This window comes from Microtus pennsylvanicus, chromosome 1 (genome assembly GCF_037038515.1).
Source record: "Microtus pennsylvanicus isolate mMicPen1 chromosome 1, mMicPen1.hap1, whole genome shotgun sequence".
NCBI classification, from domain to species: Eukaryota; Metazoa; Chordata; class Mammalia; order Rodentia; family Cricetidae; genus Microtus; species Microtus pennsylvanicus.
In genome coordinates, this window is record NC_134579.1 from 190653917 (window position 1) to 190681319 (window position 27403).

Sequence of the window (27403 nt, forward strand, 5' to 3'; positions counted from 1 at the left end):
TCTGTCTCAAAAGCTGGGAGGGTGATGAAGCCCAGCAGGAGTTTGTGTGTGCAGTTCTAACACGTGGGAAGACACAGACCAGGGAACAAGTTCAAGGCCTGTCTCGGATTTATAGGCAGTTCAAGGCCAGCCTGGGCTGCTTGAGAGCCCACCTTGTTTCCCCATCAAAGGGCTATAACAGTGAAATTCTATCAGTAAAATGTTTAGACTAAAATAAACACAGTTGTATTCACTTTTAGAATCATGAGTGTTTTCTTCCTTCCTTCCTATCTTTTTTTTTTCCTGAGATAGAATTTCTCTGTAGCTTTGGATCCTATCCTGGAACTAGGTCTTGTAGACCAGGCTGGCCTCGAACTCACAGAGATCTGCCTGCCTCTGCCTGTCGAGTGTTGGGATTAAAGGTGTGCGCCACCACTGCCCAGCTAAGAGTGTTTTCTTTTTCCCTTTTCACAACGTGCAGCCCTGTACATTCCCCCCCGTAAGTGTTAGACTGCATCATAATTGCTGCTCTGGGCTGTACTCTCAAGGCTTAGGGAACAATTTCATTTACTATTTACAAAGATCTTAAGCAATTAAAACCATATTTCTTTATTTGGTTACATAATTGTGTTTACATTTTCTTTATTTGCCTTATTTGTGTGTCTCTTCTCGCTTCTCTTCCTCGCCCCATTGCTTTTCCCTGCCCCTCTCTCTGATAAAGACCTTACTGTATAACCCAAGCTGGTCTCAAACTTGTGACTCTCCTGCTTTAGTTGTCCATGTACTGGGATTGTAGCATGTCTGAAATCACCACATATGGCTAAAAGAAGTAGTATCTTTCTCCTTTTTTTCTCCCTTTGTCCCTGTTTTTCTCATCCCCATTTTCCTCTCCCCCTCCTGTCCTACCCCTTGTCTCTCTCATGCCCCTCCCCAAATACCCACGTCCTCACTCTGCTCCTTGTGCTGGGGGACAAAGCCCATCACCTTGCATAAGCTAGTACTCCAGCACTGAGCTATATCCGCAGCCCCTGTATTTTCAGTATCTGTTTAAAATAACTTTTTTGGAGTCTTAGTAGTATGTCCATATCTATAATCTCAATATCAGGAGGTGGAGGTCGGAGGATCAGGGTTCAATAAGGCCACTCTTGACTGCATAAGATCATTTCTCAAACGGGTTTAAAAACATAAAAATAAATATTTTGAATTTACTATCATAATGTTAAAAAAATGGATTTTTCCATTGGTATTTCTTAACTTCAGGGCACTATAAGCTTATAAGTAGGTGTATTCAAAACATTCACTATGTGTTCAGAAAGAGGCTCAGTGGGCAATGCTCACTTTGAAGGCACAAAGAATTTGATTGCCCAGATCCCGTGTAAACCTGGGTGGGTGGTATGTGTCAGTGCTCCCAGGGAAGCCAGCTGGATGAGAAGTCAAAACACGAGAATCCCCAGAAGCAACAGCAAACAACAAAAAGAGCCCATGTCTCAATCAAGGTGGAAGGAGAGCACCCTACATCTGAAGATGTCCTCTACCAGGGTGCTTTGCTACACACATGCCCACACTCACAGGCATATGAGTATACAGGCACACTCAGACACGCACACCCACACAGGCCGAGTCACACACATCATACATGCACACACACACACACACACACACACACACACACACAGAGGGAGAGAAAGCAGAAGTGTTTACTTAAGGTTTATGGGTGCTGATTAGTGGTGGAATCCTGCTTACCTTGTGTGAGGTTTAGTCTCCAGAATTACAAAAGGAAAATGTTTCTGGGTCATGAACGGCAGTTTAAATTAATCTGAGATTCCAAGGCTAGAACAGAATCTCTCTTTTTGATGCTAAACTAAAGTTTGTTCATTTGTTTGTTTGCATTTGGAGTTTTAGGCAGTGGTGGAGATTAGATTGTAGATTGAACCTATGGCCCCTTGAATGCCAGGCAAATGCTCTGTCACTCAGCTACATCCCCAGCCCTCCAAATGTGTTTCTGATCAACCTAGAAAGAGCTAAGCTTTATTTCAGATGGAAAATTTTTTTTATTATTATTCTTATTCAGAGAGTTTGGAGCTTGAAGCTGGGAATGGTTGCTGCTTTATTTCCAAACTTCAATTTAAAATTAATCTTTTTACTCTGGCTTTCTTTCCATCTCCTCTGCCAAGTCGATTTAACTTGGGAGTGACTAGGGGCAGGATGTGAGCAAACCTAGCTTCCATTTTATCCACAAGTTGTGAGGCCTGACCAAGATCAATCTTGGTATCTGAAAGCGTAAATCATCCTTCTAGCCCCTGTGGACACCGGAATGTAACTTGAGGCAGACATTTATTTGCTAGAGGACATGCTACTTCTCATATAAAATAAGTGAAGTCTGCTATAGAAGGCGGAATGCGAAGCAGGAAGATGCGAGCGGGCTCTTTGAGGACTGAAGGCCTCTATTTCCCCCAACCAAAGGAAAACACTGAGCTGTGAGGGCCAAACTGTGGCTAAAAGATGTCCTGAGAATGGGCGCATCCCCCGGTTTGCATTTCAGGGAGGAAATCCAGGCAGCAAACACAGACTTGAGATGAAAAACCAATCACAGAACTTTCCTGAAGGCTTTCCGGGAGCAAAGGCTTTTTGTGGATTTTTGTGGATTGGGGAGTGCATGCCGAGATGTGAACCCTGCATTTCTGCACATTGGCTCTTTGAATCCCGTGCACATCTTTCTCAGAGGCTCGGATACATCTAAGTTTTGCACATGTGACAAGAGGGGATGTGTCTGGTGTTTCGAATCACTCTGCTGGGGGCACGGTGAGGATGCGGGTGCGAGTTACTTTTCAAAAGGACACTCTTGACAGACTAACCCATTCTGAACGTTAATGAAAATACGGTGGTCAACTCTGTGCAGAGAATGTAGCTAGGGAGGGAAGCAATCCATTCCCTCAGAACAATCAGAGGAAAAAACATCACAAAAGAGGACATAGCAGGACGTTTTCTTACAGGACTGGGGATGACCACATGCTTTGTCCTGTTTTGTCGTCACCCTGGCTTCGGGATGTCCCTTCCCTGTTACTTGCCGACAAAGTTCACAGCTTTGTGGCTTCACGAGCCGTTTTTAGAGGGCCTTAATTAAGGACAGGGTTTATGGTATTTGCTGGAGCCTCAGAAATCCCGGGAGAGCGGATGGGTGTGAGTTGCAAAGATTCCCTCTCCAGCCTGGGCAAGGTGCCCTCTAAAACTGCTGAGTAGAGAGAGAGCATCCCTCAGGCCTTAGGGAACTCAAGCTACAGCCCGCCACTGGTGCTCCTTCAGGTCGGGAGCTGAATTGCTTGGGCAGAGGGAGGCCTGTGAGTGGCTTTGGGAACCCTCTAAGACCAGCCCCCAAGGCCCTGAGCTCCAGGCAGCAGCGTGTGTGAGAGACGTGAATGCCGGGGGTACAGAAGCAGCCCTGGCTGTGCGGCTCCACACCCGTCGTGAAGAGCATTGTAAACAAACATAGACTGGGGGTGGGGGGAGGCAGAGAGATACCCCTCCTCCCAGTCTCAAACAAAGCTAGAGTTTTCTCACTAGGGGCTTGGAGGAGTCTATCTCCTAACTGAACCAGACTGGGAGCAGTTATCTCGGAGCCTGGAGTTAAAGAGGAAGACTGTATTTCTAACTAGGTATTCTGGGCTGCCTAGGTGAAACGCTAAGCGGAATTCTTTGCTAAATCTAGACTGCCTTGGTTTTATTAATTTATCTGGAAAACAGAATCTATCCAGAAGCCATAATCCCCTGGACTAGATGACTGCCAGGTGTGATTAATGAGACTGGCCAGCTTTTAGGGATTTTCCACTTTGTGGTTCCTTTTCCTATTATGTAATAGTAAACAGATATTACTCTTCATATAAAATGGCTTAGCTGATAATGATATTAACTGATTCGGAAAAAAACGATAGCTCCTTGGCCCTTCTGGTGAACCCAGCTGGCAGACCCAGCAGGAAACCTGTCTCAGGGTTTCCTTTGATTTCTGGAGGGAGAGCTGCCTCTTTCTCAAGAGCCATGAGACCCAGAGGTAGAAATAACCACGATTCAGAAAGGCATCGTGTTATCCCGGAAAATCTATCGTTTATATAACACCATAGTAATTCTTAATTCTTTTTTTTTTTTTTTTTTTTTTTTTTTTTTTTTTTTTGGTTTTTCGAGACAGGGTTTCTCTGTGGCTTTGGAGCCTGTCCTGGAACTAGCTCTGTAGACCAGGCTGGTCTCGAACTCACAGAGATCCACCTGCCTCTGCCTCCCGAGTGCTGGGATTAAAGGCGTGCGCCACCGTCGTCCGGCCAGTAATTCTTAATTCTCCCAGGTTGGGTTGTACCTGGTGTCCCAACACTTGGGAGGTAAAGGCTGGAGGATTGCAAGGATTGAGTAAAGCCACCCTGGGATAGTGCCAGCCCAGGACTACAGGGAGAGAGTCTGCACCAACAAACAAAACCTAATCACACCCAACAACAAACAAAACAAAGCAAATAAATAAATAAAATAAAAATGAATAAAGCCTTTTAATCCTGACACAAGCCAGTTTTCTAGTGGAAATATTCAGGCAGTTATAAAAAGGGGATACCCTGCCCCCCAATATCTACTCCTTGCTGACTGGGTACCTGATGGCGGATAGGTTATGGCAAAACTATCGTCTCCTACCTCGACGCCCAGAGTTACTCCAGTCTTCCAGACTCCGATGATACAGTGACATCAACTTGATTTCCTTACCTCAGCTACAGCTGCCGGTAACACAACTTTGTATTTTTCTCTTCTGCATTGCTTATTGTTTATATGAAACCACAGAGTTTGATTTTTCTATTTTTCCTGTGTCTGTGAACTGTAAGGATAAAATTAAGTCCACAGAGTTTGATTTTTCTATTTCTCCCGTGTCCGTGAACTGTAAGGATAAAATTAAGTGCTTAGGGTCTTCCAAAGCACAAGCAATAAAGACTTATAAATAAGACAGTAGTTACTCTGCTGATTTTTAATGAAAATTATGTTTATTTGTGGATTTCCACAAGCTTTGCTAAGACTGCTGAGCAAGGGAAATCTGCCACATTCCATTCCTCCCTTCTACAGCCATACCTGCCCTGAGCAGGCCCGTCGAGGAGACTGAATGGCCTCTGGAATTCCCCCGCTTCCCATGCCTTTGGGATTTTCCAGTCCTTTTCACACACCCTGTTCTGATTCTCAAGGTCTAACCTTGTATTTCACCAGGCCTGGTCTGGCGGATGGGTGGGAATGAAGGAGGGACTGGGGGTGGGAGGTTTAAAGGGAGGGACACATCTCTGTACCCTCCTGCGGGTAGCAGACACTACCCACCCTCCCCGTCACCACAGCTTGTCGGATTTTTAGACACCAAACAAAGCCTTAGCCTTGAATTTAAAGTTCCTTCCTCCTCCACTAAAATATCACCTCCCTAAGCAGAGGTAGGCAGAGCTCAGGGCCTCACCAATGAGTCTTTTGAATTGGAGATAGTTTTTCTTGTTTCTTAAAAAGGTAGGGATGACCCTTTTCTTTGAGGTAGACTGTTTTGGTCAGGAAATGTGGAAGAAGAGGAAGAGGAGGAGAAGGTAGAGGAGGAAGGGAAGAGAAAGAAAAGAAAGTGATTTTGAGTACCGTCTTTAAGGATCTGTGTGGAATTGGAAAGCCAATGTTCAAGAAGGAAGAGACACTAGATAATCCCAGGGTAACAACCTGGGATTCTGGTCTCTAATAATCTAGACACGAACTTTTGAAACTTGCTCTCCTGTTACCTCCAGAAACATCCTTCTCCCAGTGTTTTTAACCTCTTTCCCTCTAGGCTATTGCCTCTTAACATAGTAAACATGCTGTCCTTGCAATGTCTCTAAAGGCAAACAAACTGAAAACAGCCCCTGTACACCCACAGACTCTACCATGTTCCAGCATCCCTGTCCCTCACCACCAGGACCTTTTCTCTTTCTAGCCAAGTTTTAGGGAAAAACAATCTCCATTTCCTAATCTCATATGCTCTTATGCCAGTGCATCTTCTCCCTCCCTCCCTCCCTCCCTCCCTCCCTTCCTTCCTTCCTTCCTCCCTCTCTCCCTCCTTCCCCTCCTCCTTCCCTCTCTCCCTCCTTCCCTCTCTCCCTCCCTTCCTCCCTCCTTCTCTGCCTCCTTCCCTCTCTTCCTCCTTCCCTCCCTCCCTCCCTCCCTTCCTCCTTCCCTCCCTCCCTCCCTCCCTCCCTTCCTCCTTCCCTCTCTCCCTCCCTCCCTTTCTTCCCCCCTCCCTCTCTCCCTCCTTCCCTTCCTTCTTCCCTCCCTCTCTCCCTCCTTCCCTTCCTCCCTTCCTTCCTCCCTTCCTTCCCTTCCTCCCTCTCTCCCTCCTTCCCTTCCTCCCTCCCTCCCTTCCATCCGTTCTTTCTTAGACAAAGTCTCTTGAATTTTCTATATAGCTGAGGATGATCTTGAACTTCTCAAAATCTTGTTTCTACCACCCTAGTAATAGTTTTACCAAAAAAAAAAAAATAGTTTTACAAACACGTGCTGCCACCCCTGGTCTTATGCAGAAGTGGGGGTGTAGGCAAGCCCTCTGCCAACTTAGCTATATCTCTAGTCCCGTTGCAATGTATTCATTAAGTAATATTGATGAATCACTTAACCACTTAAGCTGGGACTAAGGTGAAAAGCATGACAAAAAAAAGCTCCAGTCTATGAAACAATCTTTCAGCAAAATACTAACAGTTCCCATTGCCAAGTCTAATGGGCACATCTCTGTGCTTGCCTCATTCGTACACACAGACATGTCTCAACTCCCAAAGAGTCGCCTTCCACAGCCATGTCTCAGGTTGAGAAAAATCTTCAAAGACAATGCACTTAAAACACCCAGGGCTCAGTGATGGAGGTCGCTGTCTTGCATTGGTCACTCCCTTTGTGATTACGGGAAAGAGTTGTGGCTTCAGCCCTTCGGCATCATCAGAGAATGACTTATGATGTGTGCGGGCCCAGGAAGAGGCCGAAACGGTAACTTAGACATATCCTGCCAGGAGCGCTTCATTTCTTTAAGGCCAAAACTTGGGAGGCTGAGGCCTATTGATTATGAGTGTACATAGCAAGTTCTAGGCCAGCCGAGCTTCACAGTGAGATGCTGTCTCCCAAATCAAAGGCAACAGCAAAGCCCAAAAGACATAAAACTTAAAGTGCCCAAGTTTCTACCAAATGTACATAAACTTTGCATCACAGTAAGCAGGAAAATCTGCTCTAACTGTCCTGAATCAGGACAGTCTATCCCCTGTGGAGTGCAAAGATTTTAGTGGAGCTGGGCGGGTGCAGTGGCTTGGGCCTGTGACCTTAGCTTTTGGGAAGTAGAGGCAAGGTTAGAAGTCAACCTGAAAAACAACCAAGGGCCGGCCTCTCTCTCTCTCTCTCTCTCTCTCTCTCTCTCTCTCTCTCTCTCTCTCTCTCTCTCTCTCATACACACACACACACACACACACATGCTCACGCACATGCACAAACACACAGAGACACACAAAACAAATCAAACCAAAGACATAAAAACCAAAAACAAAGCTTAAAGCATCTAAGTTTGTCTGGACTGCACATTGGTTCTGTAGCATGGTAAATTTGCAAATCCAAAGTCTAGCCACTTTTGATTGGGGCCGCCTTTCTTTTGCAGCCCTTCAAGAGCTCAACAGTTGGTGTCCTTGCTCCTTTGTTATGCCAACACTAAGGAGGCTGAAGCAGAAGTGTGAGGAGTTCAAACCTGTCGCCATTAACACAAAAACAGAAAAGGAAAAGCTCAGAGGACTTTTTTTTAAAGGGGTGGGGCTTTTCAACAAAAGTCAGTGAAGGCTTTCCTGGTGTTACAGGACTTGACCGAGTTGACGAAACACGTGCTGACCTTTAAAAAAGGTTGCTTTGCTGCGTGTCAGAGAAGACTGAGTGTGAGTCTGTGTGTTCTCACAGCAGCAAACATTTAAAAACACAAACTCCAGAAGAGTCTATCGGTCTAAAAGCCGAATGCCATCACTAGAACTCAGTTTCCACCTTTGAAAGACTAAGAAAATGAACTGCACTCATCTCATAGGGCTTTATAAGGGTTAATGATAAGACCTGGTCAGCCTGGCACTTTGCCCTGATGAACATGGTATGTGGTTGATACTCTCATTATGGTTATAGCTTTATTCCATGAGAGAGTTTTATATGGTATCATAAGAGAAACGCTGGTAGGTAACTCGTCCCGGTTCGCAGAAATCAGGGAAGGCCTCTTAAAAGAAGTGATGATTAAACTAGATCTTTAAGTAAAACAAAGTGAAAAAAAAGGAATGGAAAAGTATTTCTGGTACAGGGGTCAGCAGAGGCAGGGATCCGTATGGGGTGTTTGAAAAACGAGTCCAAAAAGGATGATCAAAACAAATGAATCTTCTTGTTTTCTTTATTTTTCTTGTTTTATGTATTACATCTATTTATTTTGTGTATGTGTGGGTGTGCTCATGTCATGGCTTGTTCTATGGAGGTTGGAGGAGTTGGTTGCCTCCTTCTACCGTGTGGGTTCTGCGGACTGAATTCAGGCTGTCAGGCTTCGGTTGCAAATGCCTTTACCTGCCCAGCCTCTGTCTGATGTTGTTTTGTTCTTTTAAAGGAGAGATAGGAACTGAAGGTAGATAGGAAGCATGAGTCACGGGGCAGCTGGGTGCCTCTGAAGTGTCTGCAGCTGGAGGACAGGATTATTCGACGACTTTTGATGTGGTAGGAAAAACAGGCTTAGGGAGAATGCGGGCAGCTGAGTCAGAAAAGCTAGAAAAGAGATAAGGTCCAAACAAGGGTCCAAGAGTCCAAGGGTCCAAGACAGGAATGCAACGCAGAGTGAGTCAACATTTGCTTCTCAAGTCTCTGCCCCCTCCCAGCCAGGCACCACTGTGGTACTGTCTGTCCGTCTTCTGGGTTCCTAATGCTATCCTGACATGGTAGCTTGACTCTGTTCTGCTCGTTGTAACCATGGCATCTATCCAAATGCAAAAGGTTATCTTGCCACTAGCCAGTGTTGGCAGTATTAGCTTTTACACTGTGTTTTGTTTTGTTTCAAATCTGAGTGTGCACATGCACAATGTGCGTGTGTAGAGGTCAAAGGACAGTCTCACCTGTTGCTTGCTCACCTTTCACCTCACTACTGCCTACACAAGACTGGTTGGCCTGCCAGCTTCCGGGAAGGCGAGTCTCCTGTCTCAGACTCCTACCTCTCGGTTGGAGTGCTGGGATTACAGATGTACAGGGCTGTGTTCAGGGCTAAGTGAGTTCCGAGGATCTGAATTCAGGTCCTTGTGTGGCAAGCGCTTTCCCCACCGCTCAGCCTCTCAGTCCGTTGCACCTAAGAAATGATGCACCTAAGAAAGCTCATGCAGTTGTAACTGAAACAGTTGCTGTCTACCAAGCCAAATACCTGTTTTTTTTTTCAGTATGAAATGCGTTGCCATTCCCTGCTCAAGCCACTCTTGTAAAATACCGATTACAGTCAGCTAAATTCATATCATGACTCACTAACAGATGTCACACAAATAGAAACACCCATGCCAATGGTAAAACCTGGATATATGATGGTTTGGGATACCGATCCCACTAGGGTCTAGACTCTAGTCTAGTGCACCCTCCCCATGGCCGGTGATTTTTAGCTCTGTGTCCTCCTTCCCACCCTCCTGTCTGCCTGGGAACTCTGCTCAGGTATACACGTAGGACAGCCATCCACTGTCCAGCTTCACCATCATTGTCCCCACTTGAGTGTTTATTTGTTGAGATGAAACAAACAAACCATTCCTACCGCTTTACTTGTCTATCTGCCCTTCGAGTGGGTGGGTTCTGTGAGGATGGTGACACTGCTGCCCCTCAAGTGGTCACTGGCAGGACATTTACAAAGTTCCTCTCGCCCTCTTTCGAGCCTTCTTCCTGTTTACCTTCAGGTACTGTAGATACTCCCAAGGAGAGAGTCACCGGAAGCTGAAGAGGGGAGGAGTGGGTGTGGCTTGTCTCTTAAAAAGACAGAGCGGATCTTTACAGTCACCATCGGACCCAGAGCTTAATTGAGATTCTAGCTTGGGTAGACTGTTTTGTGGATAAAGTCCTGCTAGCCAGGACTGACCTTGGAAGGGGGCACTTGGGAGAAAACAGAGGTAGGATGGTCAAGTTGGCAACGAGGCTTGAGCACTGACATGCTTAGCTGCTAACCTCAGCTGGTTTTATACTATGTTCTGGAGGAATTAGAGTGCCTCCTATCTAGACCTGGGAATGAGCATTTTTATAGAGAGAGTTTTAGTCTTCTCTTTAGGCAACTCCAAACCTGGGCATTCTAAGGTATGCCTTGAAAACTTCAGGTATATTTGGGTTGGGGGATATAATGCGGTTGGCAGAGCATTTGCCTGGCATACATAATGCCCCAGGTTGGACTCCCAGTACAACAGAAACCAGCCCTGGTGATGAATACCTATAATCCTGGCACTAGGAAGGCAGCAACGGGAGGAATAGAAGTTCAAGGCTTGCCCGAACAGTTGAGATAAGGCTGGAATAAGGCGTTGTCTCCAAATAACAAAGAAACCTTGAGCTGGGTGTGGTGGTGCACACCTTTAATCACAGAAGTAAGGAAGCAGAGACAGGCAGATCTCTGAATTCAGAACTATCCTGGTCTACAGAACAAGTTCCAGGGCAACCAGGGCTACACAGAGAAACTCTGTCAGAAAAACAAGCAAACAAACACCCCCCCCCCCAAGTAAAACAAAATCAAACACAACAAAAACAACGAAACAGCCACTGGAAAGAAAAGAAACAAACAAGATTATCTACAGCGATAGACTGAATTGAATTCTATGGGCTGGAGATACCACCTTGTGGTTCAGAGCACTCGCTGCCCTTCCACATAGAGGACCCAAGTTCAAGTCCCAGAACCCACATAGCAGTTCACAACCATCTGCAACCCTCCCTCTTCTAGCCTTTTTGGATTCTTAGGCACGCACAGGAACATACTTCCCGGTTAAGCAACATATATGTAAAATAAGAATTAAAAGAGGATCGATTCTAGTTCTACCTTTGCAATGGCCTTGAGCCAGACACCTGCTGCTTCTGAAATGGTTTCAGTGCAAATTACCTGTAACACTGTGGTCACAGAGCAGGGAAGCCCTTGTAGGTCCTCCTGGCCTTGTCACAGATTCCAGACTGTTCACTGAAGTGATGCTCATACGATTTGGATCTCCCTGTGTCTAGGGTACAGGACACTCAGCCCAAATTTGTTGAGTGAATGCGTGATCAAAGGCCATTTGCCTGTCCAGGACATTTTCTCCCCACCTGTCTTTCCCATCAACTTCTTCCACAGCTCCAATTTTCTCCATTAAGCTTACTTAAAAAAAAAAAAATCCAAAAGGTTTTACAAATCATCTCATGATCTTAAGGGAAGTTGTTAGAAATGCCATTTCAATTGCCAAGATAAAGACCAAATAAAAGTCTCATTATTAGAAATGTGTACACTGCTTAATTAAATTGAAAGTGGTAACTCGGAGGAAAGAAGATTAGCATCCAGAGGCCCCGCCGCCCTGCCAGCTCTGCTCATTTACGGCGTCCTCTTAGACAAACGGCATGCGCACTGCACTCAGTTTCGCTTCTACACAAAAACAGCTTTCTCCAAATTATCCCCGCGCTGTCTTGGTAATGGTTTCTATTTCTGTATTCTATTTTTTCCCCCTCGCTTCTTGTTTTATAAATGAAGAAATGGTGAGATTTAATTGTTCCCTGAAAGCAAGAAGAGAGTCAAAACTGGAAAAATAGACAGCGACCGAACACTTACTATGTCCAAGAGCTGTGCTCGGTAGTGGAGGCAGAAGATAGGAGTCTGCGTTCCAAACGGCACGTCTACTCAAAGGTACTATGGAAATGCCTGAAATTGGAAAATTCACTATGCTTAATGGCTGCATGGGCCTGTTATGCCCATCAACACAGTGGGTAGAAGTTCAAGGCCAGGGTCAGGGTTATAACTTGCTGAGTAGAATGCTTGTCCAGCATCCACAAGGTTCTGGGTTCAATACTCCAGTACCACAAACGTCAGACACAGAAATGAGGAGTTTGAAGATCAGAAAGAGTTAAAAGTCCTCCTCTAGAACCCACAGTGTGGTTTAACTCAGGGATACTAAAACTGGTTTTTGTTTTTTGGAGACAGGGTTTCTCAGTAGCTATGGAGTCAGTCTTAGAACTCGCTCTGTAGACCAGGCTGGTCTCGAACTCACAGAGATCCACCTGCCTCCGTCTCCTCAATTCTGGCATTAAAGGCATGCGCCACCACCACCCACCTAAAACTGGTTTTAAGGCAGTAACTGTGGCCACAGTAACATTTCTTATACAGTCCAGACTCACATGCCCAGGGATAACACTACCCATAGTGGGCTGAGTCTTCCTATATCAGTTACCAATCAAGAATATGTTCCATGGACATGCTCACAGGCCAATCTGATGGATACAATCCCCTAACTGAGACTACCTCAGATTACTTTGGGCTATGTTAGATTGACAGCTGAAACTGGCTAGGAGAAAAAAAACAACAGTGAAATAAAATGTCATTGTCTGGTATGTAGTGACTTTGAGGTTAGCCTGCGATACATGATTAAAACAACACAGTACAACATAAAACAAAACAAAAACAAACAAAGTTCTACAACAAAATTTTTTAAAAAGGAAAGCCCACTGTGCTCTCAGGACAATGGAAACAGAAGGATGTGTATTTTAACACAGATCTGCGAGAATGGAAAGGGAAAGAGAAAAAAGGGAAGGATTTTTCAAGTCAGAGGCATCTAAATAATTGTAATAATTGTAGAGTCAAGGGTCCAGAATCAAAGGTCCGATTTCCCAGGATAGCCCACCTTTCAAGATCTGGCTTATTCTGTTAGTGGATATTCATTCTGGGCAGCAGAGCCCGACTTATAGAAGAAGAAAAAAAGAAGGAGAGGAAGAAGAGGAGGAGGAGGAGATGGAGATGAAGAAGAAGAGGAGGAGGAGGAGGAGGAAGAGGAGAAGGAGAAGAAGAAGTAGTAGTAGAAGAAGAAGAAGAAGAAGAAGAAGAAGAAGAAGAAGAAGAAGAAGAAGAAGAAGAAGAAGAAGAAGAAGAAGAAGAAGAAGAAGAAGGAAAGAAAGAAAGAAAGAAAGAAAGAAAGAAAGAAAGAAAGAAAGAAAGAGAGGCCCTATATCCCTGATCACATATTTAACACGTTACTTTTACACAACTCTATTAAACCCAAGAAGGAAACAGTGAGACTCCCAATAGGTCAGAAGTTGATAGAAAATGTGGCAGGGAAAAGGGATTTGTGTCTGCTTCTGACCGTTAACGCTCATTGCCCATCTTCCTCTGTAAAATGAAATAAATCCACTACGAGGCTACACACAAATGTGTATTAGCAGATGCTGTCATCACTGTATGGCAGTCTGGCAAGGGAAATGTAAACACTCGCTTAGCTTTGTTGGGGAAACCTAGCATGGGAAAATTCATTATTTTGCTTTTTAGCCTCCTGGTACCTCCTCCAGTCCCCCCACTCACTTTCACACACACACACACACACACACACACACACACACGTACTTGCATAGTTATATATTTCTTTCTTAATAAAAACAAGGTCTCATTCTGAAGCTCAGGGTATCCTCCCTCAGCATCCCCAGTGCCGAGATTACAGGCACGCTCTACCACACTCAGCTTGATAAGAACAAGCCCACCCCTATTTCTCCCTTTCTTACTTGGGACCTGCTCTTCCTAATATGATAACTTGGTCAAGGTCAGGACTTAGGATACCTGACCATTGGGATGACTATGTGAATCAAATAAAAGCATTCATGAAACTCTACTCTGGGGCACTGGTCAGGTTGGTCAGTTCTAGTACCGGTATGTAGACCAAACAGAACCAGACAAGTCCTCTGTGATATATGTGTGTGTGTGTGTGTGTGAGTGTGTGTGTATATATATATATATGTATATGAACACGCATGTGTATATATGTACACACGTATGTATGAATATACATACACATATGTATTCGTATATATGTATTCATACACACACTGAAGTTAGATTGTGAGATGAGTAAGTAATGAATTCTCTCTCTCTTTCTCTCTGTCTCTGTTTTCTTGGAGACAGACTTTCCCTGTGTCCCAGGCTACCACTGAACTTAGCATATTCACTATACAGTGTTGGTTGGCCTGGAATTCACAGCAAGTCTCCATCTTTTCCACCCCTCACATTGCACATGTTTACCACTTAGAGTAAGAAGAAGTGCCCTACCCTGAGGGTACGGTAGCAGCCATATCCTTGGGCAAGTGGAAAGGCTTCAGATAAAGGCATAACTAATGAGAAGCAATGAGAGACGGAATCCCACTGTGCCCAGATCTAGGGTGTGCATTTTAAAACCCCAACTTCGGTGTGGCTAGGAACGGGAATGAAATCTCACGGGAAGAAAGGTGCTTTTCCAAAGACTTCACTAGGTCAGTGGCAGGAAGCCTGAACACAGATGCCAGCTACATGACCCAGGCATGGCTCCTTGTTTTTTTTTTTGTGTGTGTGGGGGGGTATTGTTTTAGGGTTCCTGATGTGCCATGCTTCATCCCTTTGGATGCTGAAGTGTGGAGAGTTAGTGAGGTGTGCTCTGGGACAGGCAGGATCAGCTGGGTCTGTTGCAGGCAGGCACTTGGAGGCACATGGTAGTGGCAACTTGTTAACCAGTATGGAAGTATTTCAATATTCTGAAACCAGCGTGATATCCCAGTGAACACCAACCATGCATCGGCCGAGGAAAGAGATAGAATTGAGACTGTCCTCTGTGGAAATGACAGTGTCCACTGTGTCACTTGCATTGTTGTTGAACTCATTGCACGATTCAGTCCTTGTGGTCTTGAGTGTATCCTCAGTCACACTCTGAGGCTTAATTTCTCTTCCATAGTGTTGTTGCCCAGATGTGTGCTGCTATGTACCAAAAGATAACTAAAGGTTTGTTTATTTGTGAATTGGCTTTATTATTATTATTATTATTATTATTATTATTATTATTATTATTATTAACAGAAACTCCTATTACCCAGGCTGGCCTCAAGCTCTATAAGTAGTGGAAGATGACATTGAACTTCTGGCCCTTCTGCTTCTACCTCCCCTCTTAAGGGCTGAGATTATAGGCTATGTGACTTTGCATGGACAAAGGACAAAGGGTTGTTTTGTTTTAAATCATTTGCCAATATCCAGTGTTCACAAAATAGGCATGTGTGGGAACCAAAGCTTTGTCAACGAGCTAATGATCTGAGTACAGAGAAAGTTAGTATTAACTAGTGGAAAGATAAGGAAGGATACTTTGGAAATGTGAAATCAAAGTTCTTGGGTGGAGTAGATTTTTACCTGTAAACACTTTGTCTAGGAAAGTAGCTAATCAGTAATAGAATAAAAATTAAAATATTAATGAAAGTCAGAGACTGGAAATGCCGGCATGCTTAAAGAAACTCTGCTACTGCTAGTCGGGCTGCAGGGTACCTATCTGCAATCCTGGGACTTGAGAAAATAGAAGCAGCAGGATTGGGAATTTAGGGTTAACCTCAGCTATATGGTGAGTTTGAAGCCAGCCTGGGAAACATGAGACCTTGTCTCACAATGGAACAAACAAGTCTATTGGTCAGCAATGATATGCCTAGGAGTGCCTCTCTCAGTCCCATGGAGATGTGCCTTTGGGAGCTCAAGGGCATCACCCAAAGTGATGGCTGAACACTTTGACAGCAACCTTCATGATCACTTTTTCTTTTGTCCCTTTTCAATCTGCAATCTATGTTACTCCCAGATCTTCCTTCCCGAGACACAGTTTTGATCCTGTTACTCCTTCCTTGCTTCTTACTTTAAAGACTTTTTACCTTCAAAGACTGCCTAGTCTACTAAATAATCCATGGTTAGCATTTCATTTTGTCATGGTCTATATTCCATGTTCCTTGAATGTAGATCAGATCCATTGTATTTATGTATGTATTTGGTCATTTTGGTAGTGTTGGCATTGGGGAGGTGGAACTCGGGGCACTTATAAGAAAAGTATTTTAGGGCTGGAGAGATGGCTCAGAGGTTAAGAGCACTGACTGCTCTTCCAAAGGTCCTGAGTTCAATTCCCAGCAACCACATGGTGGCTCACAACCATCTGTAGTGGGGTCTGGTGCCCTCTTCTGACCTTTAGGCATACACACAGACAGAATGTTGTATACATAATAAATAAATATTTAAAAAAGAAAAGAAAAGTATTTTATCAGTGAGCTATATCCCCTTGTCCTTGACATTTTTGAGGGGATATATCTGAGTGCTAAGTCCAGGTTAGTCTCCAACTCTCTATATAACCCAAGTTGGACTCAAACTTATGATCCTCCTGCCTTCACCTTTTGAATGATGGGATCATGGGTGTGTACCACTATGCTCAGCTTAAAGAAAGATTATGATGGATAGTAACTTCCCAAGATCATGGATTGCTGGGAAGGTGTAGTAGTTTGAATGAGAATGGCTCCATAGACTCCTAATTTTGCAGTTAGTAAACTGTTTGGGAAGGATTAGGGGGTGTGGCCCTAGTGGAGAAGGTGTGGCTTTGTTGGAGAAGGTGTGTCACTGGCGGTGGGCTTTGAAAGTTTAAAAGCCAGCACCAGCCCAGTCTCTGTCTCTCTCTGCAGCTGCATATGGATCAGGATGCAGCTCTCAGTTACTGTTCTAGTGCCCACCTGCCCGCCATTGTGCTTCCCTACAATGATGTTAATGGTCTAACCCCCTGCAACTGTAAGCAATCCCTAGTTAAATGTTTTCTTTTGTAAGAGTTGTATTTGTCACAGTGTTGCTTCATAGCATTCAAACAATAACTAAGATAGAAGGGCTCTGTGGTGTAGTTAATATCTATAATCAGTTGATGTTAGACACACTTATCTTTAATTGTCAGGGTGGGGTTCATTTTATCATTTGAAAGACCTGAAAATTAACACTGGAATATCCTTGAGAAAGAATTCTTCCTCAATATCAGAGCATCAATATCCAACCTGCCCTGTAGATACCAGATTTGATGTTCTGCCAGTGGCATGACCAGATTCCCTCTTTACATCTACCTCCTAAGAGTTACATTTCTCTAGAGAACCCCTAGGGACACAGAGATCAAACAAGGGCAAAGGTAAGAAGGAAGTCAGAATGACTAGGGCCACAGTTTTCCAGTATTAATCAGTTATGTTCTGAAAATGATGTGGAGGATGGAGAGCACCAGGGAGGATGTGGAGGATGGAGGACACAGGGGGAGGATGTGGAGGATGGAGGGCATAGGGGAAGGATGTGGAAGATGGAGGGTACAGGGGAGGATGTGGAGGGAGGACACAGGAGGAAGATGTGGAGGATGGAGGGCACCAGGGAGGATGTGGAGGATGGAGGGCATAGGGGGAGGATGTGGAGGATGGAGGGCATAGAGGGAGGATGTGGAGGATGGAGGACACAGGGGAGGATGTGGAGGATGGAGGGCACAGGGGGAGGATGTGGAAGATGGAGGGTACAGGGGAGGATGTGGAGGATGGAGGGCACGGGGAGACATATGTCATCTTTTCATATATCTAAGCTAAAGGGAGCCGTCTTGTAAAGAAGGCAGTTGCCTTGCAGAACCCACATCAAAGAGGACTGCTGACGATCCTCAGCTCTCTGAAGTGTCAAAGTCATGCAGTTTTGATTCCAGGCATTAACTGAATCCCTTCCTTATCGTCCTTTTATAGCTCTTTCGATTTTATTTGCTCTTATAACCCTTTCCCCAGAACTTTGTTGTGGCCTATATAAAGATAAAATATAATAACGCAATATGGTCTGTGGAAGTTCTTAGACACATGTGCAGCCAGTACAGCTGCTACAGGGCTCTCATCCTATAAACTATAAAGCTGAGGCTTTTCTGTATGAGTCTGACCACTCCATAGCAGACCAGGACATTGATAGGGTTAGAAGTTTGTAAACTTTCTGCTAGTGTTTTTCTTTCTTAAAATTAAAAAAAAAAAAAACCTTATGTGTATTAATGTTTGCTTGCGTGCATGTCTGTGTACCACATGCGTGCCGGGTGCCTGTAGAGGACAGAAGAGGACATCAACTCCTCTATTACAGATGGTTGTGGACTGATGCTGTGGGGGGTGGGGATAGAACCTGGGTCCTCTGGGAGAGCATCATATGCTCTCAACTACTGAGCTATCTCTCTAGTCCTCTGTCAATGTTTTTCCAAACCGGACACAGTCTTACGCAGGAAAATGCCTTTAGTCCTGAACCAGTTTCACAATTTTCCCTATGGATTGATACTCAGAAAAACAGAGTCTTATCACACGTGTATACAATCAAGATCTCCCCTGCTCTCTACCCCAGAGATTCTGGTATCAAAAACTGGAGTTGGACTTGATGTATAGCAGAGAAAGACCCTCCTTCTCCCACCTCCCTAGTGCTGAGACTACGGGTCTGGCCAATCAAGGTTAGTATGAAATCTTATCTGAGATGGGATCTTATTCCACACTGGCCTTGAGTATGTCATCCTTTGCCTCAGCCTTCTGAGTGCTGGCTGATGTGTTTGTAGGAATGGGCCATCAGCCCTATCTTGAAAAATAGATTTTATTTAACCATCTGTGAAATCTAAAAAGAGTATTAACTATCTTTTTCTCTTAGGAAACCATTGAGTGAATTTTAGGAAAAAATAACTTCAAAGCTGAGAGATGAATTCCTGTAAAATTCATATTGTGTACACCCCAGCCTATACCCCAGCTTGGTTGCGGGAGGAGTTTTTTTTCTCCTCTAAGCTTTGTGTTCTGGAGTGACAGTTTCATAGGACTACTCGCTGCAGTTTTCTTTCCTCCTCTCCAGCAACTGTGAGTGAAATATGGAGCCAATATAAAACATAATTACAACATAATAATAATCCCTTGCCACTGGAGATGAAAATAATGGATTTCCTTATTTGAAATGAGACACCTTTTAACTCGAATCATTAAAGCTTAGATGGAAATTAGGCCTATTTTAACTCCCTAGGTCTAGTCACCTTGAAGGATATTGTGTGTGTTCTGGTGCTAGTTAACATAATTTTGTTCTACTTTCTTTTATTTCATTAAATTATATACAATTATATTAACTCAGTGAGGTGCAGACTTTTAAATGTTTTTAAAATGGATTTCTAAAAAGGGAAAGGTGCTATTTGGCATCCCTCTGAAGAGAGCTAATAAAGCTTGGGTTTGAATACATTTTCTTCATTTCTCAGCTCTTAAAAATCTTCATAATGTTCTTAGCTATCTTCTCTTTCCCACCTGCCTGGAGATAAAGGCATTCTTAACAAACTTATTTAGTATTTTCTGGAGCTCTGGTGTTGTATAAATATTTTTAGCTGCTGATTAGAGGGTAAGCTTATTGGTTTGGAAGTTGGGTTTATTCTAAAATACAAGCGCACTGGCATTAATCTAGTTAACATGGGTTTTCAGGCCTTGTTCCATAATCTTCTATGGAATAGCCTACAAAATGATTCCTATCTTAAGATTCTTGACTAAAACAAAAGAATTCATGTCTTAAGATTCTTCCCTAAAATGATCAACCTATGTTAGAACATACAAATAGGCAAGCAGGGAAATACAAGTTGTTCTTTCTACAGAGTAGCGGTGTCAATTTTCATAGAATTTGTTCTTGAGACAGGGTCTTGATAGGTAGCCTAGATTAGTCTCTAACTCATATCCTCCTGCTTCCACCTCTAGAGCGTTAAGATTACATACATGCATGGGCCACAGAGCCAGACTCAAGGACTAGGAGACATCAGAAAAAAAATGTACTTCTTCCTTGACAAATCAGAAGCTATTGGAAGTGGGAGCCTAACTTGCCCATGATATTGCAGGTAAATTCAAGAGTACCAATAGAGACCCCAAATGGCCACACAGCTCCAACCTATTGCCAAAGGCCCAATCTATCTCACCAGCTCTCCCCCAAAATGGCATCCATGGTTAGCATGATAGCCTTGGGAACTGGCTTGTGGCAGTGGCAATGGGAAATCCCAAGGGACACTGGGAGCATGGCCTTTGGGGAGACATGGTCTACTGGGGACATGGCTGGGGTGGCATGGTCTTGGCTCCTCATATAAGATTTATAAGACTGGCAGATGCTGTCATACACGGATAAGGTGGAAAGAGAAGGGGGCATTATATAAAGGAGTCTAGAGAGACACTGGTGGCCCTGGTCCTATGGACAGAGTCCTACAGACTTTTTACCACTTCCTAGACCATCTTTAGTGCTCTCAATATTTACAAGGTCACTCTTTCTCAAAATTTAGCCTTCTCTAGAAATACAGTGGTTAGTAGAAAATGAAACAGCTAAGCCTGCATCAGAATTGCAAGGCAAGCATGTTGAATTGGGGCTGGACCCATCACCAGAATCTCCAGTTCGGTAGATGGGGTCAGAGTTCAGAAATTTATTTCTGTGATACTTCCTGGGGGAAGGGACCACACCTTTGAAAGCCAACAAGTAGTCTTTCCTTGGTTCCTGTGGCGGTCTGTGTCTCGGCCCTTCCGGGCTCAAATGAAACCCAGTTTTGTTTTGTTTTGTTTTGTTTTTCAGTTCTGATAATCCTTTTCTCCAGCTGAACTCCTTTTCTTTCTTTCCCACAGGGCTAACTTGTCAGATGACTATGTGCTAATCTGATTAACTCCTCTGACTGTGTCCCAGACCTAAGATGCCACCTGGTGAAAGGTGAGTTCAAATCCTGCCTGCCTGTTGTCCCCATAGATCCCGGATGGGTGTGTATGCATACGCGGCACCAGTTAACCCCTTCTGGGTCTCTCACATCACCCCTGTTGTCTTGCTGTGCACAACCAACCTTTCTGATGACTGCTTGATATTCTTGGATATGCTAGGTAGGTGGTTCTCAACCTGTGGGTCACGACCGCTCGGCCTGCACACAGGATATTTACATCAGGATACAAAACAGTAGCAAAATGACAGTCGTGAAGTAGCAAGGAAATAGTTTTATGGTTGGGGTCACCACAACACGAGGGGCTGTATTAAAGAATCACAGAATTAGGGAGGTTGAGGGCCACCTGTCTAGCTGTTCTCAAAGGTGCAATCTCCAAGTCTGTTGATTATCAGGGAATGCAGAGATTGTTCCAACACGGGAATTTGGGCCCGCTCTCTGAGGACCCTTTGGGAGGAGTTTGGCTAACAGACATTCAGCTGGTCCCTCTGCTGGTAGTTAGCCCAGAGGCTGACAGGGACAAGCAGGACTGGGGAAAGCAGAGGTTGCCATGTGAGAAAGGAATGGAAAATGGGCCTGGAGAGAAAAGTCATCTAAAACCAGACCCCAACTCTTTCCAGAGGAAAACTTATGAACCTTGAAATTAGGTTCTGCAAGTGGCAAAGAGATGCAGGTGACATTTGTGGTAAGAACTTTGGAAGTTCATCTTCAAAGTCCCTTACGAAAAAGGGTGGGAGGAAGTAGCGGAATGGACCACGAGGGCGGTCACCAGACTCAAAGGGAAGGAACCCATAAAAAGACAGAGGTACTGTTGGGGGACACTAGGCATCTTTTTTTCTCTCCTACCATAAAATCTTGGTGTACTGGGCACTGTCCACAGGACCTAATTTTGTTTTCTAAGCTATGATTTCTGTATTCTTTTTTAATTTTTTTTTTATTTTTATTGAGCTCTACATTTTTCTCTGCTCCCCTCCCCTTCAACCCTCTCCCAAGGTCCCCATGCTTCTAATTTACTCAGGAGATCTTGTCTTTTTCTGTATTCTTGATTTTTTCATTTATTTATTTTATGTACATGTATGCATGTATGCATGTGTGCATGTACACACACACACACACAGTGTGCATGTGGAGGTCAGAAGACAGCTCATAGGGGTTGATTCTCTCCTTTCCCATCTGGGACTGAGAGACTGAGCTATGGTCATCAAATGTGACAAGTGCTTTTTCCATTCAGCCATCTTTCTGGCCCTGTTTTCTGTAATATATATGTGTGTGTGTATGTATACAAATATTACTTATTTTATGTGCATTGATGTTTTGTCTGCATGTATGTCTGTGTGAGGGTTTAGGTCTTGGAGTGACAGGCAGTTATTAGTTGCCATGTGGGGTGCTGGGAAGTGAACCCAGATCTTCCTGAAGAGAAGTTAGTGTTCTTAACCTCTGGGCCACCTCTCCAGCATGTTTTCTGTACTCTTAATCATTGTTCTTGGTGTCTCATCATGAAAGCAGACCGAGCCAACACTATGAAGTTTCAATTAGTCAGAAAACCACCTTTTACTTCCTCACGCATAGACCCTGCTGTCAGTGTTAGCTTAGCTAAAGAAGCAGAACCCACAGTGACTACAAAGGCCCTTTGAATGTCAGTTTCATTTCAACTTTAACCTCTGAATCTTCCCACAGACCCCATGGGAAGCCACAAAGATCCTCTTGTCCTGGGGTTGCTTTAAGACACTGCAGTAAGAGCTCTTGTTTTAAAAACAAACACCCTGCCTGTCGTCTGTCCCACCACTCCACATGTCCCGGTCCCTCAGCCTTCCCAGGCCTGGGGAGGAGTCCACTAGTCTCTGTGTCTTATTTTCAGTGTTTGAGGGGGAAAGAGGGCAGCGTATTAAAATTGCAAAGGTCATTCAGAAAATGTCAATGAATTCAAATAGCACTCAGTCTTTACCACAGACAGAGGAGGAGTCAGTCTGGAGGGCCGCGTGGACGGTAGTGGAACATACACACCTCGGCCACTGGAAAGCTCACAGTCTAGCTAGAAGCATGCTTCTCAGGGAGATAACATGCGAAGCTCAGAAGTCATCTTAGACATTCCTCCCTCTATAAAGCCAAAGGGAAAAGCAAAATAATTAATTAAAAATCGGTGGCCTGGAATTTGATATGTAGACCAGGCTGGCCTCAGATTCACAGAGATCTACTGGCCCCTGCCTCCTGAGCACTGGGATAAAGGTGTGGGCTACCAGGGTCAACAGGAAATGTATTTTAATAAAAGAATTTACTCAATCCAATATACCCCCCAAATTAACATTCTAAAATATACCCCAGATAAAATTATTAGCAGATATTTTATGTTAATTTATTTTTTTTACTAGTTTAGAGTGTAGTACTAAATAAATTATTCACTTTATTTGTACTGCATCTTTGAAGCCTGATTTCCATATTAGGATTAAAGCACACCCCAGGTCAGACTAGCTACTCTTTAGGGGCTCAGTGGCCACACATGGCTAGAGGCTGTCACCCTGGAGTTTATGGGTCTAGTATGCAGACGAGAAAAATGACATGACGTAATAGACTCAAAAACCAGCTCCACATGCTTTAGGGAGAGGAAGGCATTTTCCACGGAAGAAACAGAACCGGAAATAGACATAGCTCAGTGGTAGAGCACCCGTGCACCATGAGCAAGCCACTGCCCAACCCCCAGCACTACAAATCAATCGAGGAATGTGAGAGTCAAGCAGCCAGCTGGGCAGAATGCAGAGTGATAGATCAGCCCAGCGATGAAGTGTCCCGTCACGCTAGAGCCGTGCTAGAGATACGGAGTCTCGTACAGAAGCCCACAAGATCACATCCGGTTTACATTCTGCTTCGCTTTCCAAATGTAGCCTCTACTTTTGGTCTCTCTGCTTCTGCTACATAGATCTCTAGATCATAGGTCACCTTCCGGACATTGTTCATGCCATCCCAACTGGAGGCTGAACACAGCATACCCTGCTAAGAACCCTAACGTCTAGCAGATGATGAATGTGTAGTTCTCCACACATATAGTATGTCTGAATGGATGAATGAATGAATGAAGAGGAGAAAGCTGACAGTGAGCCCATTGCCAAGGATCCTGGGCATCTGATAAGGATCTCCAATGAGTCCTGAGCCAAGTCTATATTTAAATATTGGCCTGCAGCTTACACACGAGCGTCACTGAAGCAGGCAGCGGAATTCTTCTATAAGTCCCGTGAGGAAGTCCAGGTGAGAATAAATCAGGCATCAGTTAGAATTATGTGGAAATTATGCAGTCTTGGGGGCTCTGTTGCTAGACACGTACCTAGTGTGCATGAAATCCTGGGCCTGATCTGCAGTGCCACCTAAAACAGAGGGTTGAAGCCCAGCCCGCAGTCCCAGGGAGTGGATCAGGTCATGTTACAGAGTGGGTTCCAGGCCAGCCTGAGATACAGGAGATACAGGAGACCTGTATCAGAAAATTAAGAAAATAAATAAATAAAATAAAATGAAAAAAAAAGTATACAATCTTAGTGGTGACTTTTTGCCACTTTGTAGACAGAGAGCCAGAAAAGTTGCTTTTAATAATTATAATAATGGTGATAATAATAATAATAACAATAAAACCTTAAAGAGTTTGTGAGTTTGTTACTCAGCACAAATGGATGTCACCACGAAAATTAAGCCCCCTCGGGGGAGGGGGTGGTAATTACATGTTCTAGAAGAAAGACTGACTTCACAAATGTCAAATTAAGTAAATGTAAAAAAGTGAGAGGAAGATTTAAAAAAAAAATTTTTTTTTAAAAGATTGTATTTGAATTTTTTTAATGGTTGTAAAGGGCTATTGAGATGGCTCCGTGGGTAAAAGGGGCTTGCTGCCAAGGCTGAAGACCTGAGTGTGAGCTCTGAGACACACACAGTGGAAGGAGAAGACAGGCTCCTGTAAGTGATTATCTAACTTCTCTCTCTCTCTCACACACACTAAAAAATCAATAAATCTAAAAATAATTATCTTAAAATGACTGTAAAACGTTTGGACACTGGATATGACCAACATTAAAATTTAGAAGATGGTTACTTATGCATTCAAGTGTTGCGCGTTAAGCATTCATTTAAATATTTGCATTATAATTAAAATTTAATTTTATTTTTGATTAGAAGTGCTAATAACTGCAAGTTCTGGCTACATGTGATTCCCGGATCCACTCTTTCCCCCTAAAAAAAAAGAAAGAAGGAGGGGGTGGGGAGAAGTGCTACCAATACCTCTTGACAAAGGTAAGATGTCAAAGGGTTCTCACCTGACAGGAGAGCTGGGCACCAGGGATGGGGTAGGAGGACGTGAGGGGGGACTGTGGGGGGTGGGGAGAGTATGGTCTCCAAGTCACACTTCATCCTCAGTGCTGGGTCATTCTCTCGTTTCTCAGCTGTGGTTTTATCCAAGCTCCATGTTTTTGTCTGGGTGCCTCAGAAGAATTTAAGCAGAAGAAGAGAGTGTGTTTAATTCGGAAAAATTAGACTGGTAATCTATATTTAGCACTGTAGACGTGGAAGATGGCTCAGAATTTGGCAGCTTCAAGTGAGCTATAGAAGTCTTACTATTACACTGAAGAGGAGTTAAGCATCCAAACCCCCTTCCATGTAACAATTGAGACGACACAGCAGAAGGCCTTTAGACTGGATGGATGCTCTGTGTGGTTTTGCTGAAGGCCAGTATCTCAGCATGGTGAAACCTTCGAGCTAGAGCCAAACAGGAGGACCATAAGATCTCTACCTATTGGGCAAAGTATTGAAAACCAAATTCAGCTGGGTTACATGTGTGGCTGACCTTGTCAAGCCAAGTCAGCCATTTTGCTGCTGTGCATATCCAACCTTAAAATCCGTGGACACGAGAATGTTCACTTTAATCAAAAATTCCTACTCAACTTGCGAAAGAGAACAGGAGCCAGATCGCTTATGAAACAACGCCGTTGGTCTTGGAATCGACATAAGTTATCTCTCGTGAATGAATAGAAACTAAATAAAGCCAAGCTTGAGGAAACATAGATATTAAAGTGATTCTTGGAGATACTGAAAATAGAAATTAGTTATCGTTGTCTGATATCTGATAAAATCTGGCCATTGTACCTCCTCACACAGCCTCATAATTCCCGGATGACAGAAAAATGCTTCAACCAAATGTGGCCATGGAAAGATAAAACCAGGCCTGGGTATGAGTTTGAAGAACCCCATTGTTTCTCTTGAGTTTTTCCCCTGTGTGTCTAGGAGGACTAGGGATATGAACAGCAACGGGGTCCCAGCAGTTGAACACTACATGTTAGAAGAGCTGTGCTGTCTACTGATGAACCCATGACGATCCATGGCATGCCGATTCTTTGGAGGATGTGGTTGTATTTACTGTAGCTCCGCCCCCGAGCAATGGGAGTGCTGAGAAACCTGATAACAGCAATGTCTACTCTGGCTTCTAAGATTTCCATCTTCCTTCCTCCTCCTCCTCCCAGCTTTTATTTTCCTCCAGCACAAGTCTCCCACTGTAACACACTATATTTAATTTTTTTTTTGTTTTAGATAGGATATAACACAGGCAAGGATGATTTTGAATCCTTGATTTTCCTAACTCCACCTCCCAAGTGCTGGGATTATAAATGTAAACCAGCACTCCTGTCCAAAACTCAATATTTTAGGCATTTTTTGTTTGTTTGTTTGTTTGTTTTTCAAGACAGGGTTGCTCTGTGTAACAGTTCTGGCTGTCCTGGAACTCACTTTGTAGACCAGGCTGACCTTGCACTCACAGAGATCCACAAGCCTCTGTGCTGTGATTAAAGGCGTGTGCCACCCCCTCCCCCAGCCACCATTTTAAACATTTTAAAAGTGTGCTGTTGAGTGGCACTAAGTACCTGCATATCATCCTGTGAACATTATTACTGCCCACTCCTTCCCATACTGAAACTGTATCTGTCAAATAGCACCTCCTCGGCTCTATCTTTACCCAGACCTGTATCCCCCTCTCTGTCTTTCCCTTTTCTTTCTTCTTAATTATTTTTAGATTATTTTTGTTATTTTATGTGTATGAGTGTTTTTACCTGTGTGTACATTTATGTACCACATGCGTGCTGGTACTTGGGGAGGTTGTGAGCCTCCGTGTGCAGCTGGGAATTGAACCCGGGTCCTTTGCAATGATAATTACTCTTAACCACTGAGCCAACTCACCAGTCTCTGCTTTTTCTTTCTTCTTGACAGAAAGTCCTGCGTAGCCAAGAATGACCTTGAATCATTGATCTTCCTGATACTCCCTTCCAAGCTCTGGTATCACAGGCATGTACCACCACACAAGGCTGGCCACCTAACTTTCGATTTTTGAATCTGAATATTTTTTTAAAAATTCATATAAGTGGCGGGAGGAGAGACCCAATTTCCAAAAGTTATCCACTGACCTCCCTCCATGCCCCCTCCCATAGGTGAACAGATAAAACAAAGACAAACCATATGAGAACGTCACAGAAGAGGGTACAGAAGGAATGTGAGCGCTATAGGGTGGGGAGCAGCGCTGTGAAATGCCCTGTTCTAGACATTTGGATATGAGCTCATGAACTCACGGTAGCTATAGTTACTTCCACAAGATCAAGTCCGTCGGCATCCAGTAGGGATGGAAGCCGGTTTCATGGAACTCAACCTCTAGCTGAACTGTTAGACAATGATGACTACTGGGGAGTATTATCAGG

The 27403-nt window shown here is 44.0% G+C and overlaps 1 protein-coding gene across 1 annotated transcript in view; it reads right to left on the reverse strand.

Moving 5' to 3' along the window:
• Positions 1-27403, reverse strand: part of Sgk1 (serum/glucocorticoid regulated kinase 1) — a 114868-nt gene that overhangs the window by 71140 nt on the left and 16325 nt on the right. The gene's annotated exons all lie outside the window — the stretch shown is intronic.